Source organism: Hermetia illucens, chromosome 3 (assembly GCF_905115235.1).
Source record: "Hermetia illucens chromosome 3, iHerIll2.2.curated.20191125, whole genome shotgun sequence".
In the NCBI taxonomy this organism is placed as follows: domain Eukaryota; kingdom Metazoa; phylum Arthropoda; class Insecta; order Diptera; family Stratiomyidae; genus Hermetia; species Hermetia illucens.
Genome location: NC_051851.1, coordinates 25,421,699 through 25,439,285, shown reverse-complemented (window position 1 = coordinate 25,439,285; position 17,587 = coordinate 25,421,699). Strand labels below are relative to the sequence as shown.

Genomic DNA, 17,587 nt, shown 5'->3' with positions numbered 1-17,587 from the left:
TTGTCCCGAAACCTCACCGGGGATTATGTGGTATCTTAGGAATCGGCAATATCCCTCTAAGAAAATGTGTTCCCTGGAGAATTCCTGTGGGATATGTTCCCGACCAGGTATTTGCGGATGTGGGAGTTTCATGGTAGTTGTGATTATCGTGAGCATAGCTACTTGTAGACTAAAACGTGGAGTTGCGCTGTACAATTCAGGTGATTCTCAGAGGTGGCGGGGAAGAAGACGAGGCAGCAACCCTGTCGGCCGATCCAAAATCAAGTGGCCGAGGAAAACCTCCATAGTGGTGGCACCGGGAGACGCTGTATCGCATTGGCTTGCCGACCGTGATGCAGTAGGCGAATGCTCCAAAGGTCTAATTAGGGGATCAGACGCGAGTCAGCACGGGGACTCATCTGAAGTGGCAATAGTCACGAAACCTTACCAGGGGTACACTGGTAGCATGGGAACCGGGATAGCCCCTGGATTCACATACTTCTGGAGAATTCCTGTTGTATGTGTGTTCAGCTCGGTTGTTTGCGGTTCGCCCCCCTAGTGGGAGTTTCACGGTGGTTGTGGTTGTGCTCAAGCGAAAAGAGACCTTCGGGCCTTGGCGTGGTGTTGCGTTTCAACACGGGTGCCGTACTCCTTAGTTCGTTAGAGATTTAGGTAAATCTTGCATCCACCAGTGTGAATGCTAAGCCATGCACTTGGTATAGGCTGGTACCGTTGTTGCTTGTCTCAGCGGGGTTCTGATTGTGGTCACAAAATCAATCCGTGTCTTAAGAAGACCGTGCGATTAAGTCCACTAGGCAGGTACTCATGTAAAACTCCCTAGGACTCACTGTACAATTCGAGTGTACGGCATCCAGGCTCGTGGTAGAGGCTTTTGGTAGGTTTTGCATCCATGAACTTAACTCAGGTAGCGGGAAGATAGCGTTTGCCAAAAGTGCATGAAAATCTTCCTGAAATTAAGTATTCCAAACGATCAGAACGGAACGGTGCCTTACTCAAATTGAAGGGAAGCCTTCGGAACTCAATCCTTATTCCTTCATGGTAACCTCAAATACGAATAGCAGTAATTTTCATGGCTTTGTGATGCGTAAGTTTCAGTAGTTTCAAGTAGTATTTATTGAAATTGAAGTCAACATCTTACAGGAGATTCCAATTCGTTTAGTAGTGATAGCCCACAACCGTCATTCTGTTATCTGCAGAGCAAATAGCAATTGAGGTCAACGTCCCTAAGTGTCCAGAATTTATAGTGATCCTGCAATAGCAAGTACGGGAAACCAGGTTTAAAAGCCTACGTGTAATCATAGCGCCGAAGGAATTGGGTCTAATGCATCAATAAAATTAAATATGGTCGTAGAATTGACAATGTCCTTTTCCCCGTCATTCAAAAAGGGTATCCCTTACGCCTAGTGATTCAAAGGTTGGAAAAAAAGGAAACCAACAGTGGCACCTTACATCCATCTAGAACTAAAGGGATTATCGAAAGGGAATGTAATTAGTTTTCCTCGTTTTAATAAATAATAATGGCGCACTTCATTCAAGACCGCATTGGTACACTACAGTACACTGTAGGAGGCAATGTGGTCAGCATTGACCTTCCCTTGTTTTACTCAGTTTTAAAGGCCCAATCGATGAAACTCCCGATGCACTGGGCAAAAGTTACGGGATATTTGGTTAACTGATGTTTATTAGACAGAAGTGCGAAGGACTTGACCCATATTCCTAAACTGGCTACCACAGAGGCACAAATTGCATAGACGCACAAATCGACAACTACTTCTGTGGACTTCCACATTGAAATAATGTGGGTAGTAGAAGGCTCACACGCATGCTTAAGAAAGCCGCGGAAACAAAGACCCTAATGAAAGCTCAACAACCAAAAAACTAAAGCGTTAGCAGATTGTCCAGACGAACACTCCAAAATTTAATATATATATCTATATATTATATATCTTTCCTGATTACTCCTTTATGGATCGTAGGACGTTCCTTCTTTTTGATTAATATTGTTTTCCTATTTTATTTTCAATGAGACTATGCTTTAGTCTCATTATCATAATCACGATGTACAAAAGGTGACCTTACATTAGGGGCCGACCAAAATCCGCTGACCTAATCCCTACGATGGATGAAAAGTTACCTCCTTCAGGCAAATGGCTGCTAAAAAACTTTCAACCAGCTTTATTAAACGCTTGCTTTCTCGGCAAAGTATCGAATTCAGTTCTGAACTATGATTGAAATCCAACCGAAAGAATGCAAAGAATACCAGTTTACTTGGAGACTAGCGGAAAAGGGACAGTTGAAAGTGTTTCTGCCCTTAAAAGTCATGAATCCTTAACTAGCTTTGGTGATGTTTTCTTCAAAGAAAGATAATATGTGATCCTTTGAACCCTCAGTTCTTATTTACAGCCGAATTGGTTAAATATGGAGACGACCAGTTACACCAAGTGGTTCACCAACTTGTACTCAAGGTATGGGACAGCGAATCAATGCCTGACGATTGGCAAAGAGGCATTATCTTTCTCATACATAAAAAGGGAGATATCACACAGTGCAGCAATTATAGAGGTATCACGTTGCTGAGAACCATCTATAAGATATTCTCCGCTATCTTGCTAGGCTGGATAGCCCCATACGCCCAAAACATCATTGGCCCATACCAAAGAGGCTTCACTCCAGGCAAATCAGCAACAGATAAGATTTTCTCTCTGCGGCAAGCGATAGAAAAACTGTTGGAATATGGAGAACCGCTGCACCATCTATTCATCGACTTTAAAGCCGCATATGATGGCATAGTCAGGGTAAAACTGTACACGGCCATGATAGAATTCGGTATCCCGACGAAATTAATAAGACTGACTAGGCTGACCCTGACCAATGTGCGAGGCCAGATAAAAGCAGCAGGATCACTTTCAAGACCATTCGACATCAACAACGGTCTACGACAAGGGGATGCCCTATCATGCGTCCTCTTCAACCTGGCCCTGGAGAAAGTGATCCGTGATGCCGAGGTAAATACAAGAGGTACGATCCTCTTCAAGTTCACCCAACTACTGGCCTATGCTGACGATATCGACATCATGGGAAGAACGACCCGAGATGTACAAACTGCCTTCATCCAAATCGAGCAGGCGGCGCGAGATCTTGGGCGGCACATAAATGAAGGCAAGACAAATATATGGTGGCAACGTCAGCACCGAAAACCAACCAACCAACAACATTAAACCGCACTGGTCAAACGGGAAGAATAAAGATAGGAGAATACAACTTTGAGACCGCTAATAATTTCTCCTATCTAGGGTCGGAAATCACAACCGATGACAGCTACGATGATGAAATACGCGCACGGTTGTTGTCAGCCAACAGACCCTATTTCAGTGTAAAAAAAACCGTTCCGCTCGAAAAGTCTCACCATAGGGTCAAAGCTCTTACTGTACAAGACTATGATCTTGCCAGTCCTCATGTGTTCCTCGGAGACTTGGGTTCTTAGCAAGAAGAATTGCAAACTCTTTACCGCGTTCGAGAGAAGAATCCTCCGAAGAATTTTTGGCCCCCTACATGAGGATGGACGATTCCGTAGCCTACATAACGACAAAATCTATGAACGATATCATGACCACCAGGTTGTGGATAAAATCCGGCTCAATACTTTACGGTCGGCGGGTCACTTAACCCGTTTAGATGAGGATAATCCAGCCCGGAAAGTGTATAAGGGCAAAATCTATGGTAGAAAAAGAAGACGAAGCAGACCCTGCCTAAGATGGAGCGATGGCGTAGGCCAGGACGACAGACAGCTTTTAGGGATATCGAATTGATAGACCTCGGCGTAAAACCGGATGTCTGGAGTTCCTTATTAAGACAGGCCTAGACCGGATACCGGTTGTTGCGCCGTTGATGATGATGAATGTCAAGGGAACTTTTACTCAGAAGTTTTAGACAAGACTTCAGAGCAAACGCCTTGAGTGGCTACCAAGGATCGTGCTGAAAATGGATTTTCAAACCCAAACTAGAATCATTGTTTATTATTTATATTTGGTTGTTGGAACGGGCAACCCGAAGCGCAATTTGGAATTTGTATAAGGAATTTCTGAGAAAACTACACAAATGAAGGTAGTTCCTTTGACTTTATAACAGAATAATTGTGTTACTTTCAGATGCATTGTTGGAATACTACATTTTTAGTAAATATATGTCTCATTAAGACACCCAGAGGTAAGTTCTATTATTCATAGCGTTATCTATCAAACTATGCGTTTCAGGTACCCGTGCAATAGCTCATTACCACCTGCTCAGCCGCAAAACGCGAAGAAGAAAAATTCTTTAACAGATATTCTTTCTCAAGCTAGTTAAGACGAAAGCAACTGAACTGCAGATAAGATTGGTACGCACAATAGATCGACATGCCCGCAGTGTAGGAACGCAGTACTTAACCTACATAACGCCATTATCTCACACTAAGTTCCAGTAATTGTAGGAACGTAAGTAAAAGATTGAACTCCGGCGATTCTTCCATTGAAAAATATGTTCTCATTAGAAACTATTTATTATCAATAACAACCTGCTAATCAGTATCTACCATTTTAATAACATCATTAAGCGCCTAAAGAATGTAATTTCTCACGTCAGAATAGAACGGTATCGAGCTCGATCCCGCATAGTTCAAAATCGAGAAATACCTAAGCCAAGCTATCCCATTCCATCCTCGCCAACAAAAAAACCATCTGAATACGTAGAATATCTGAAAGAATCAGAACCGGACCTACAAGCAACCCAGAAACCATCCACGCTTTCTAAATATGCTGGAAATTATTACCAATTTATCGAAATTTTATGCCAAATTTCACCACTGCTGGGTGTCTTCTGCCTTCGCAATCTGAACGATTTCACCCATTTTGTCGGACCATGTTTCAACCAAAACAGGTTACTACTGCACAAAATCAATGCTTATCACTCGCTAACTTTTTTTTCTGGTCAAATCTGTGGCTTCGTTTGTATCTTTTCCGATTTCGAGGTAATATTAAATGTGATTTAATATGAATTGAATTATTGGTTTGAATTGGAAAATGAGGATGACTGCTTGGATGCAGTGCTGAGTGGAAATGACCTGTTTCAGATTAGTAGTCATAGTTGGTCTGAATTTTATAGATAAACTGGATTTTTCAATGAATTCGAGTTTGTTTATGATTTTATATTGTTTGTTAGTATCTCTGGCTATGAATAATTAATGGTTAGAATGGAGTTGGTTAGATAAACAGTGTTAGGTAGCGCTGAATTAAATTTTTATAGAAGATAAATCTTGATGTCACCTAGTGTATAAACTGCCATTGGAATCGGATAATTCTGACGTGCATGCAATTCCAATCTTGAGTTATCTGAGATTAAATGGATTATTTATAAAGCAGTTGCATCAGAAAGTCCGAAGATCACCTACAGTGGTCTTTTTTACTTAATTCTATTATTGATGGCGTCAAGCTAGCTGAGCAGGTAGAGGATGAGTCTCTCAATGTCAGGATGGCTTCAACTCTTTGCGCTATTTATAATGGATCTGTAGCGCCAGAAAAATGATCCATGGCATAACACTTTATTACCCGCTTTTAGACATGTCTTCCGTATCATTTCAAAACTATTTTCGACAAATTTATTAACAATTTCAACCAAACCAAACCAGGATACGCAACCGGGGATTGGGATCGCAAGGCTGACTACCAGTAATCTTGGGCATGACACCGTCAATTAAAAAAAAAAATTCTGTTAGACGATTTTTTCATTTAATGCACGAAGTCCTTTTTTTGCTACCCTATTGCATTGGTACAACTGGTACGGGACAATCAGCCAATAGTTGCACGGCACAGGTCCTGTTTGATGAAGTCGATAAGGTAAATCACTTTAGGCTCAAAATCTAAGAGCTGGATCCTAACATTGTGGTTTAGTGAGTTCTTCAATCGGGTTATTGATATAGATAGAAGATCATCTAACTGGCAAGATCCTTTGGCGGTTGAAGAACTGTAATTTGAACATTCTGCTGCACCACTATTCCAATATGGAAAAAGAAAGGCAGTCCAGCAGATTGTTCAAATTACCGTCTGATCTGGTTGCTGTTCCATACCATTAAGGCTCTTGAACGCATTTTTGACAACCTATAATGAACTTAAGGGAAATAGGAGGATCAGACGATCAACCTAAGTGGCCGGCGATAACCTAGAGGATAGAGCTATCCCACAAACCTAAAAAAATTGGCGAAATTGACCGTGAAGGTCCGCTCGCAAAGATTGAAGTTTCATCAAAGTGCTCGTTCGACACGACAGGTGCTGGGGGTTGTCCCATTCTCGGGGGAATCTTAAGCGTGGAAGAACGCTGTTCCTCGTCCAACACCTCCTTAATGAACATACCCAGCCTCGACATCAATCGGGTTTCTAGACATGACATCGACGGCGATTCCCGTGCCACATCATATGGTCCTCTAGCTTGCGTCGCCGCGCTAGAAGTTCCCTGTTGGGTGTTGTCTGTCGCTGGATAGGCGGACTCTTCGAAGGTTGCCGAAGTCCAACGCGCCCCTGCCTCTCGTTCGTCTCCATTCGATATAGGGTCACCTTCGTTCTCGGACATTTTATTATTAATTACTCCGAAAGAGGAAAAAATATCAAATAAAAAAGGAACAAAACCGCAAATTTATCAACCAGAAAATGAAAAGTAAAATAAGATAAATCGCAGAGAAAAAAAAGATGAAACCAAGAATAATCGAATAAAAAAAAATTTCAATTCGCATCAACCGGAATAAGCCGAAAAAAAGAAAGAAAAAAATAATAACCAACCAAAAATCAAGTAAAAATGTACCCTGAGGACTCCTCCCTCTCTAAATGTTCAACTCCTTTAATTAACTCCCCCAAAACTGTAGGATGACCAAAAAGCCATCCCAACCACATAAATTGTTTGATCTGTGTGCAGAAAACTTCCACACACAGTGTTTGTTCATGAAGAAACAACAATCGAGTTGCTCCCCGTCGCAGAGTATTAAATAAAAAAAAAAACAAGCAAAAAAGGGATAGCAAGAATTCAATCTTTCTCGTCTGAAGTCAGAGAACAAAGTGAAGATGAATCATTGAGGACGGAACGGTACAGCATCTAGCTGACTACCTCCGTATTCCATCAAGGATTCATCTCACTCGTCACTTCATCCCTACGAAGAAGAAAGAATATTTAATTTTTTCCAAATGCTGAAACGAAAAGAGCCATGCCGCCAAAGCCGTTTCGCATAAAGGTAGGGAAGGACCCTCTTCAGAAGCTCGGACGGCAATACCTTTCAGCTTATAGCCGCAAAAGCCCGTAGATCCAGAGGCTTCTGGAAGGCGATAACCTACCAGACGTTAAGTCTCAAAGACAAACACAACAAACGACTAGTTCTTATAGTATTCTGCCAAGGATAGGGGAGGAAAGTCTACGTTACAAGGTGAGAAAGGAAATTGAGGCTTAGGAATAGTTGCTTCCGGGGAAAAAGGCGTGAAACCTAAAACAAGAAATCTGAAGGCAAGTGTACGTGGAACCTAGCCGGGAACACGGTTGAGAATCTATTGATTCTCTATCCGACACCATCAAGCGAAGTTGTGAGTCGGAACAGGCTATCTTCTACTTGATTCAGGAGACCTGCAAAAAAAGAATCAAGCCTGAATCCAGGAAATGTTTGGCCCTACGTTGGCCGCCATTTGTAATGAACTTAAGGGAAATGGGAGGATCAGACTATCAACCTAATTGGCCGACAACGACCTAGAGCAGAGCTATCCCACAAACCTAAAAAAATTGGCGAAATTCACTGTGAAGATCCGCCCGCAGAACCTTTTGCAGGGACATCCTCTAAAAAACGAAATGCCCTGAAGATGTCAAAGGAGGGTGGGAACCTCAGGGGCCGTGCCTCATTCACGATCTGAGGCAGAAGAAGCAATAATCGGGATTGTGATCCGTCGTGGATCTTCCCCCTTTGATCGCGGCACTCGGGTCCGGAGACTTACGGCTCCACGGGCGCGGTCGAACCGTTTTTTTTTATTTTTCAATTTTAGCTCGCGTTCTGGTTATGATTCGTTAGGCCGTCGCGAATTCCTTGCATTCTCTATTTTGAAATCAAATGCGGACCCGCGCATCGGAATAGGCACGTTAATTTTGTAGTAATGAAGCGTGAGGGATCAAAGCGCTCAAAGGGCCCTCCCCCCACATTCCCGAGCCTGGCTAGGACAGAGGCATGCAAGAACGTGTCGACCGAGCACTTTGACGGAGCTTCAATCTTTGCGGGCGGACCTTCTCGGTCAATTTCGCCAATTCTTTTAGGTTTGTGGGATAGCTCTGCCCTCTGGGTGGTTGTCGACTACTTAGGTTGATCGTCTGATCCTCCTATTTCCTTTAAGTTCATTACAAACCGTATTCGCAAAGTTTTTCAAGAACTGCAGAACTACTGATGAAATACATGCTGCACGGTTACAAGAGGGGAAGCACCGTGAAAAGCATCACCCTATTGACATTGCATTGCTGGATCTTGAAAAAGTGGTAGACCGCATGCCAGACGAACGCATCAGGTATTTTCTTCAGTAACACCTAGTACCAGATGAACTCGTACGCTAGGTTAACTTGCTCAATCACGATCCGAAAAGTAAAATTCGAAGTGTGCGTGTATATCAACACCGCTTCGTGTCTTCGTCGGTGTACATCAAGGAAGCGCCTTCCCACCACTACTCTTTGTTCTTGTTATGGACACTGTCATGGGGGACATCCAATGTCCGGCACCCTATACACTACTTTATGCAAATAATTTTTTCCTGGCGTCTCATAGCAAGGCTAATCTCGAGAAACTTGTTCAAAAATGGAATGATCGCCTCATGCAACACGGTTTTAGATTGAATCTGAATAAAACAGAATTTTTGACGACCGACCCTAATGAAACAGGCACAGTCATTGTCAGTGGCAGTGACCTGCTCAAAACTGCTAGGAAATAGTTGATTTTGCTCTGAGTTGTTGAATATGCCAACTCACGACATTCGCAGCAAATCGGGTACTGTGTCGCTATATCCTGTTGTCAGGATATTCTGAAATATCCTGGAATAATTTGACGTTCAGAGACAAAATTACACGCCAAACAGATGATTTACTTCATTACTTTTCCAATGGTGTTCTTCAAGAAGGCAGCATTACTGAATATTCCCTTTTTCGTTAAATCGACGAAATTGTCAATAGATGCCTTGAAACAATAGCCCTTACCGCATTGAATTGCTTCGCATGGCGTTCAACGCAGGAGATTGAAATACCATCCGGCTCAATTAACTTGATCGTTTGTAATAGGTGAACGTCCGGAGGCCTCAAAAATGATATTTTGTTTGTTTGAGGATTGAGGCAGTCCTAAGTCCGCATCTAGTTGATGCCGTACCGGACCAATTGGCAAGAAAACTTTCTTTCACATTTGTGGTCCACGGACCCCTCCTTTTTTGAGGGAAATACCCAAATTTTCAAAAAAGTGACTGACGGTTTCGTACAGGGCAGAAGCAACTCATGAAACGCTGATTTACCTTCCCACCTTTGCCTCAGACTAGTTTGGGTCTGGCGGACTTCATTTGGATATAATTCACACTCAAGTCGTGTTTACGATTATACATAAAGGAGTGATTGCCACTTGTAGTCACTTTCGGTGACGGTACTCCCAGGGCAGAGGTCAGGCAGCGTCTTATTCTTATGATGATGACTCAACCCCGGCTAGTATATCCGCAGCAATTACTTGTTCACCGTCTTTTATATGGAAATTGTTAAGTAATAAATTAGGTTTTTATTTTTAGCCCTGGGTTTCTACCAAATTTGGTGTCAATCGGTGTAACGGTTTCCGAGAAAAATGCATTTGACAGACAGACAGACGGACCAAAAGTGGTCGAAGAGGAAGTTCTAGATGCAGCAAGAATATTGGCTGAAATTAATGCTCCAGGGTCGGATGGAATTCCGAATATTGTCGTGAAAGTGGCAGCCATGACAACACCATGTACGCTTGTCCAAACTTTTACGACACGCCTTCGAGAAGGAGAATTCTCCGAGCAATGGAAGCTATAAAAACTGATACTTATTCCGAAGCCAAGTAAACCATTGGGTGACTCCTCCTCAAATCGACCGGCTTAAGCCTAAATTTTGGGAGGCAGTTTTGTTTTAATTATAATTCATACACATGTCATGTTTTTGTATTAATATAAAGGAGCAAATTCCAGCTTGTAATCAATTCGGTCACGCTGCTCCCAGGCAAAGCTGTGGCAGCGTCTGATGAGTTGCTTTTGCCCTGGACGATACTGCAACTTGGATGCTTGTTCAAGGAGGAGGGTTCCGTGGACCATAACCGAGAAAATACAATATGTTGCTGTCCAACTGACCCGGTCCGCCATTAAGTGGATGGCGGACCTAGGAATCCTTCAATTCTTAAACAAAATTCGACCGATAAGTTTGGTCAATACCACTGGAAAACTATTTGAACAAGTAATCTGCAATAGCTGCCCAAGGTCTGGTAACGTGGCCGAGAATGCGGAGCATGTTGTATTTGATTGCCCCAGGTTGGCCGCGTACCAGGCTAGACTGGAGAGATGGTCGTACAAAGGCGCTTGACATCCGAAAGTATTGTGGAGTTCATGCTGAAGTCAACAGAAACTTGGAAGAAGAAGGAGGTGTTTTGAATGAGCAAGAGTCTCACATAACTGCATGGCAGAAGCCAGCAGTAGATTTTGAACCTTTCCATCTTCCAACGATGAAAAAAAACACAGACAGACAGTAAACTAAGCAAAGGTTTTGATTGAGGATAATCTCTATGGGAGAACAAACGCCACACCATCATTTCCACCTTTTAACTAAGCAGAAACAGCTTTGCGTATATTAAAGCTGAACAAATAGAGACAATGTCATTAGAAAGATGATGATCGGAGAAATGCTACGGCGTCCACCTCAGTCGACGCGGCGGAACAGGTCCCGGTCCTGTCGAGAAGTGGGCAAGGGTTTTTGACGCATGGACGGCTTCATGACCTAAGTTAGTCCGTACAAAGCAAATACGTGTCTGCACGCTAAATGTTGGTACCCTAACTGGCAAGACCGAGGAACTCGCAAGAGCCCTTCGGAAAATACGCATTGATATCTGCGCTCTGCAAGAAACCCGATGCTCTGTTGCCGAAAGATGCGAGATTGAACGCAAACGCGGTAAAAATTGCTATAAACATCTCTATTTTGGTAGCCCACACATTCAATATGGTGTTGGCATTGCCAGAGGGTTCTTTCAGAGAGTTTGCATGATGCCATTAAAGAAGTCGAACAATTTGATGATCGGCTGATGAAACTCACTATCATATCAGCTGATCGCACTATTTACTTCTTCACTATATTCTCATAATACGTCAATATTTTACCACTGTCACTGATTGCGAAGCCGTTCCCAAAGAGACCATCGCACCTCAACATCGGCCGTTGATTGCTGTTCTGCAACTAAGCCACCGATAAAACAGCGTGAGGAACGCACTGGCCCTCCGCGCATTAAATGGTGGCGATTTGGTGAGAAGAAAGAAGAAACGATCTCACCCACACGATTACCGACCATTACGAATGTGGAAAAATCGTGGAACCAAATAAACGATAAAATTCGCAAAGCGGCCTCTGCAACTCTCGGGGTCACCAAGCCGAGTAAGCGGTACACCAACCGAGATACTTGGCTTTGGAATGATGATGTTGAAATGAAGGTCCGTGAAAAGAAACGCCTCTACCACAATTTTCCCGACGATAAAACGCTTTCTGATTGGCAAATTTATAAGAATGCCAAACGGGAAGGAAAGAAAGCAGTCGCTGTCACCCGAGCGGACCATTACAAAAATCTTTACGATAAACTGGACGCTCGGGATGGCAAGAGAGATCTGAGTCGCAACGGATAGATGGTGAGAATATTTCGAGCAGATTTCAACTGAAGAATTTGCTCATCCTCCACTTCTACGATCATTGCCGATATTTGGACGAGTTACACCTGTCAGCGCAACTGAAGTCGAGGAGGCAATAAAACGAATGAAATCGGGGAAAGCCGGGACCCAACACTGTGGCTCAGTGAATTCTTTAATCGGGTTATTCAGGAAGGAAGAACACCATCCGACTGGCAAGAAAGTACCACTGTTCCAATATGGAAAAAGAAAGGTTGTCCAGCAGAATGTTCAAATTACCGTCCAATCCAGTTACTTCCCCATACCATGAAGATTTTTGAACGCATTCTTGACAACCGCATTCGCGAAATCGTTGAAATAACCATGAATCAAGCCGCATTTGTCAAAAACTGCGGAACTACTGACGCAATACACGCCGCGCAGTTACTCATGGAGAAACATCGCGAGAAGCATCGCCCTCTTTACATTGCATTTCTGGATCTAGTGAAAGCGTTTGACCGTGTGCCACACGAACCCATCTGGTATGCTTTACGACAACAGTGCCAACAGTGCCAGAAGAACTCGTGCACTGGGTTCAATTGCTCTACCACGATCCGAAAACTAAAGTTCGAAGTATGGGGGTGTATCAAACCGCCTCGTGTCTCTGTTGGTGTTCATCAAGGAAGTGTCCTTTCAGCACTCCTCTTTGTTCTTGTTATAGACACCGTCACACAGGATATTTAACGTCCAGCACCCTATACACTGCTTTACGGAGATGATGGTTTCCTAACATCTAATAGCGAAAATTATCTCGAGCAACTTGTCCAAAAAAAGAATGATCGCCACATGCAACATGGTCTCAGATTGAATCTAAACAAAACTGAATTTTTGACGACCGATCCCCATGAAACAGGCACAATCACTGTCAGCGGCAGTGATCTGCCCAGAACTGAGCGATTTAAATACCTCGGGTCAACGCTATCAGCCAATGGAGAACTGCGTTATGAAATTGCTTTCCGCATTAACGCAACCTGAATGAAGTGGCGTTCCACAACTGGTGTTCTTTGTGATCGAGGTATCACCGAACGTTTCAAATTTAAAATTTACCACAATGTCGTCCGTCCTGTCGCCCTCTATGATTCTGAGTGTTGGCCGACTATAAAAGGCAATGAACGGCGTCTTGCGGTAATGGAGACGAAAATGTTGCGTTGGACTTGTGGCGTGACACTGTTTGATCACTTCCGAAATGAGGAAATCCGCGATCGTTATTTGGTTGTACCAATCGTGGAAAAATTGTCCACGCAATTCGTGCTACCAAGAATTCACTTGCCAAGATTGGTTTGAACATCAAAGTCGATGGCAAACGACCAAAAGGCCGGCCGAAACAACGGTGGCTTGATACGCTGGATGTGGATTCAAAAGCCTTGAGATTGCATCCAGATCAGGCATTTGATACAGCCAAATGGCGAAATCGATCACGACGAGCCGACCCCGCTTGTGAACGGGACAAAGGTTGAAGAAAAAGAAGAGTTTTCCGGAATAACGCTGGTTTCCCAGTTGAGTCTACAAAAAGGAAATTTAGGTGAATACTCTAAAACTCCATTTGGATAGGCTCGCCAGGAGACCATTTCTGATAAGCCTTCAGAAGATTGGCTTTATAGTTCATACCGCGTTTCGCTGGTGATCAGGTAGGTGAACTTAAGGAATCTCTGATGGCGTAGCATACCTTCCAAAGGGAAAGTATAAATCTGCCTGGACTGCAACCGCAGCAACCTCATTACGTATTCGGTTATGAATATCAAAACGAACAAAATTGTGGAATTTTATTGATTTTGGCTTTTACTGCTGAGGCTATTTACCATTAACTATGCCTCCTTGACGCCATTCGGCATTCCTATGCATCTCGTGTCCTCTCCTACTCAATAATCCAATATATCACTTCCAAAGCACAACATTTGTAAATGTCTTCCCCACAGTGCGACTACTACAAGGTTTTACCTCATAAGCAAGAACCACAAGCCTAATATGTATAAATCCTCTATTAACATTATGAATTCCAGTCTCATACTAACCATTAAATGTTTCTTGGTTGCGATATATTCCGAATGGGCAGCACTCGAGATCAGCCCCGTACACAGCACCTGATAATATTCCTGCAAGTTGAAATCCAATGCTCGTAATCCAATTTGCAATTCATGCGTAAAGTAACTGAACAAATGCAAAGAGCAGAATCATATCACGTTCACATTCACCACAAGAACTCCACAGCAACAAAATGCACAACACTCACTTTATTCTTCTGCAAAATTCTATAGAGACCGTCGTCGTCGCCCGATTGCATCGGCTGCAATCAGTCCAAATTTCGCAACTTGTTGTATCGATAACCCAATTTCCAGCCTATAAGGCTACCTCAACGATATTACCAATCACTGCGAAGGAGGTCATTCGTCATACAGGTACAGGCGTTCGTATATGGCCAAGGTGCCCACTGAAGGTGTACTGGACTGCACGAGCGAAGCACTAACACCGCCAGCAACGGCCATAATCACTGCAACTCACTTTGTACAGGTTTTCGGCATTAAACCGAGGATGTCGTAAATTGCTTCATACAATTGCCCGATCGCGATTAAATTCAGAAATAAGGAAGTCAACTTGTTCAACCACCTTTCCCGGTTCGCCAAGTACCAGCCACTCTACACCAGAAAACCAGCTAATCCCCGTTCCCGATAGGATGATCGCAAACTGCACTGCACTCTCGGTACTAGTTGCATTTTTACCGTTATAAGTTAACAGGCAGAGATCACTACATCTGCACAGATCACCTGAAATCTGCTTAATTAATCATATTCGATAAAATCACTCATTCGAAAGGTTATTCGCATTCAGAACGTCGGATCGATAATGAAACTTCGCGGTCATTAACGTAATTTTTTGTATCTTACTCGGTCGAGGGGTTGAGCAAAAAATGCATCAAAGAGCCCGCAGAAGTCTTAATCGATAAAGTATCTCAACCACTTTAGAACTGATTCAGATTCTATTCATGTAATTTTCGTAAGGCATAGGTGCTGTGGTCGAAAAATCCAAACACCTGTTGGCCGACGAGCTCAGCAAATTCGGACCGATACACTAGCACGGACTGAAACTAGACTGACTGATGTACGCTGCCGATGGTGGGACTGAGGCTAAACCCGAGCCATGTTGAGACAACCTGAGCCTAAACCTGAGCTACACCGTGCCACCAAGAAGTCCACCGTAAGTGACTCAGGTGTGTTACCTACCGCGCTCGCAACATATGCAGGAAATCACTACAGCACGCCATACCTGGAAAGAGTCTCAATCAAGATAGCGGAGTCCAAGAGCGCAAGTCCCAGCTCCCTGGGCTAGAAACAACTTTTCCTTGAGCATACAAGTATCTGAGGCGATCGCTACTCACTCAATCTGGCCGCTCGGTGTTCTCCGGCATCTTCGAGCATGTCTTTAGATACGATCGAGTGTGCTGGGAATATCTGTGGGTGAAGGGAAGCTAGTGGTAATTGGTGGAGTTCTTGATGAATTCGGAGTCACTAGAGATATTTATACGGAACAAATAAATAGATTGTTTTGATGTGGTTAAGATATAAAGATCATTCTCTTGTCAATCTTACTTGTTTACGATAGAGTTTATCTATCTTTAGTAATCAATGCATCTTTTAGATATTAATGCACCCTCAGCGAAAGATACATCCAATAATGGCTCCAATACAACTCAACCAAGGAAAGATAAAAATATAACATATCCCCCTTGACCCCCATCTCCTCTACAAAACTTCACACCTGGGTAACAATCACTTCAAAACATTTCTCTCCCATGATTTTCTCAGCACTCAGATACTTTCATAGTTTATTTGACTTTTTTCGGGAAAACTACTTTGTAGGAAACACGGGGGCCTCTAGTGTTTGTTCAGCCATCATCAGCCGCAGCCAACCCGCGGCCTGACGAAGCCACTATACGTGGCTCGTAACGAACGAGCATCACCCAACATTGCCGCGGCTCACGGGGATCGCAGCTTCAATTTCCTTTCTCTTTGCCAGTGTTATCTGTATCTGGCCTAGAATTATTATATGGTCTTGTCCCATGCCTAGATTGGCTGCAGTGAGTGAGCATAGTATTCACGGTATAATGAACTCGTTTGTGTGCACTGTTCGGGGATGCCTGCATGGCGGATGCACTCAAGTGCATTTTTGTAAGCGATCGTGAGAGATTGATCATGTTAGCATTCCATGCGGCTGGAGTACAGGTAAAGATGCAGGAAGTATCTGTGGTGAGCGTATGTTGGAGCAAAGTTTGTTGATGTTTGGTAGGAAAGCTTTCGGTTAAGCTAGAAATTCGTTGAGTTTTTCAAAAATGTGGGAAAGAGGAGGGGCTGGCATTTGAAAGATGCTATCGACGTTCGTTACAAGAATCATCGAAGCAAAGTTCGATGTTAAATTGATTCTTTTTGGAATATCTATTTTAGGCGCTTTTTCGCAACTGCCAGGAAATATTTGCCGGGTGAGTATATCGTTGGATACCACAGGCAAATAAAACGCGGTGAAGATTGAATTTTTCCCAAAGGAGATAGCCGTCGCTAAAAATTGGCGGGGGTCAACTCCCCTTAAAAGTTTTGTTGTCTCAAAATGAATTTTCTTTATATTATGAAGTTCAAATTTTCAACTCCACCCCAGGGTGAGAAGAGGGTAGAGTTAGTATGCATTAGGAGGAGGAAGGTACTTCCTTTCTATATCCTTTGGAAAATTCTCGCATTCCCCCCTTAAAAAGTCAGCCATATTTAGGAAAGAGAAGAAGCTGCACCCTTTTTAGTCCTTTAAAGAATTCCAACGGTTGTTCCCTTTTAAAAAGGTGTGACGCTCCAAGAACGGACTATCTTCATGTCGTTGATAGGCGTTTTGGTAATGCAATTATCGCCGCGACTTTCAAGCGGGTTTAGAGAAGGAGCGTTAACCTAATCAGGAGAGGTGACCGCTAAGGGTTTTTACCGTAACAAGCGGAGGGGACCTTCTTTTTCATCCTGAATACCTTCTTTACCAGTACATACCCCAGTCGTGGGGTAAACAAAGAAAGGTTACCATGATGATATCGAAATGTCCTTCTCCCTTTGAAGTGCCATACATTTCTGGAAGGATCGAGAGGCGAAGATCTCCTTCTTCTCTTTCTATAAAGATCTCCTGCTTCTCCCTCTATACCTCCCTACCCCTTCAGAGGAAGGATTTAAAATTGAACACCTTCGGTTTTACCTAAGATTGTCCTCTCTCTGATGCCCCATAACTTTCCAAGGGGAGGTGATCGCCAAGAGTTTTCACCAAAATTGAAGAGGGGTACTTCCTCCTTCATACACTCATAAATATAATCAAAATTTCAACTTTATACAAAAGACTAACGTCAATGGGGCCCTCAGGGGTCGTAATAATAATAATAACCGTTGGCGCAACAATCCATATCGGATCAGGGCCTTGAAGTGTGTTAGAGCACTTCATTCAAGACCGTAACGATACACTACAGTATATTGAAGGCGACAATGTGGTCAGTATTGCGCTCGCCCGAGATTATTACCCTGATTTGACCCAGGTACTCATTCACAGCTGAGTCGACTGGTATCCGACGTCAAATCACGATACAAATCCCACTGCCACCAGTGAGATTTAAACCGCGACCTTCC

At 43.3% G+C, this 17,587-nt stretch overlaps 1 protein-coding gene across 2 annotated transcripts in view; it reads right to left on the bottom strand.

Annotated features, from left to right (window-relative positions):
- Positions 1-15,131, bottom strand: part of LOC119651765 (cadherin-99C) — a 466,245-nt gene extending 451,114 nt beyond the window's left edge. For both annotated transcript variants that reach the window (XM_038055505.1, XM_038055506.1), the window contains exon 1: positions 13,964-15,131. The gene's annotated coding sequence lies outside the window, so the exon portion shown is untranslated. The remainder of the gene's footprint in view (positions 1-13,963) is intronic.
- Positions 15,132-17,587: the final 2,456 nt, after the last annotated feature.